Raw genomic sequence first — 486 nt, 5'->3', positions numbered from 1 at the left:
GCCGGCCCGCGCCCCGAACACCCCATCGCGCACGCCGCGCCGCCGCCCGCGGGAAGCCTTCCTCCCTCACCTGGCCCGGCCGCGGCTCCCTTCCGCCTCGCTCCCCCTGCCGGCCGCGCCTCCATTACCGAGAGGTAGGAGTCCTGGCGGGGCACCGGCCTGGACCGAACGGCTGGGGATCGAGAGCCGCCCGGGTCTGCCTTCTCAGGCCACAGGCTGCCCCTCTGCCTGGGACACAGAGAGAAGACAAGGGCCGCATTTTGCGGCTGGCTGCGAAGTCAGGGTGACTATGAGACCATTTTACAGACTCTAAAAACGAGGCTGGATGTTGACAGGCCGCAGTTAGGTAGGGGTAGACTCCCTAAGTCCTGCGGAGGGCAGAAGTAGGATGGGCTGGAGAAGGGTGAGACGGAGGCATGGCTCTGCACCAGCACAGCCTTTGCTTCCCTCTGGGCCAGGAATAGGGTCCCACATGGGCGCTTGGTT

Source organism: Suricata suricatta, chromosome 14, assembly GCF_006229205.1.
Source record: "Suricata suricatta isolate VVHF042 chromosome 14, meerkat_22Aug2017_6uvM2_HiC, whole genome shotgun sequence".
Classification (NCBI taxonomy): domain Eukaryota; kingdom Metazoa; phylum Chordata; class Mammalia; order Carnivora; family Herpestidae; genus Suricata; species Suricata suricatta.
This window is presented reverse-complemented; position numbering follows the sequence as displayed.